Here is a 238-nt window from a genome sequence, read left to right on the forward strand (position 1 = left end):
CGAATGTCCTTGTCTTTCACTGAAAGTATGGATCCTAAGCTATGTTCAAATTCAAGATGAGGTCTAAACAATTGCGTATACTTAATGCAATGATCTGACAACTACTCCTAAAATACAAACAACTCTGTTGTTTCTGACGTTCCGGGTGCTAAGTGTGCTGGTGGTTCTATTACAACAACGATAAAAGGTTATACATTTGGCGCTCCATAACAACGTTGTAAATGGAAATAAAATATTG

The sequence above is a fragment of the Apostichopus japonicus genome, chromosome 8 (genome assembly GCF_037975245.1).
Source record: "Apostichopus japonicus isolate 1M-3 chromosome 8, ASM3797524v1, whole genome shotgun sequence".
In the NCBI taxonomy this organism is placed as follows: domain Eukaryota; kingdom Metazoa; phylum Echinodermata; class Holothuroidea; order Aspidochirotida; family Stichopodidae; genus Apostichopus; species Apostichopus japonicus.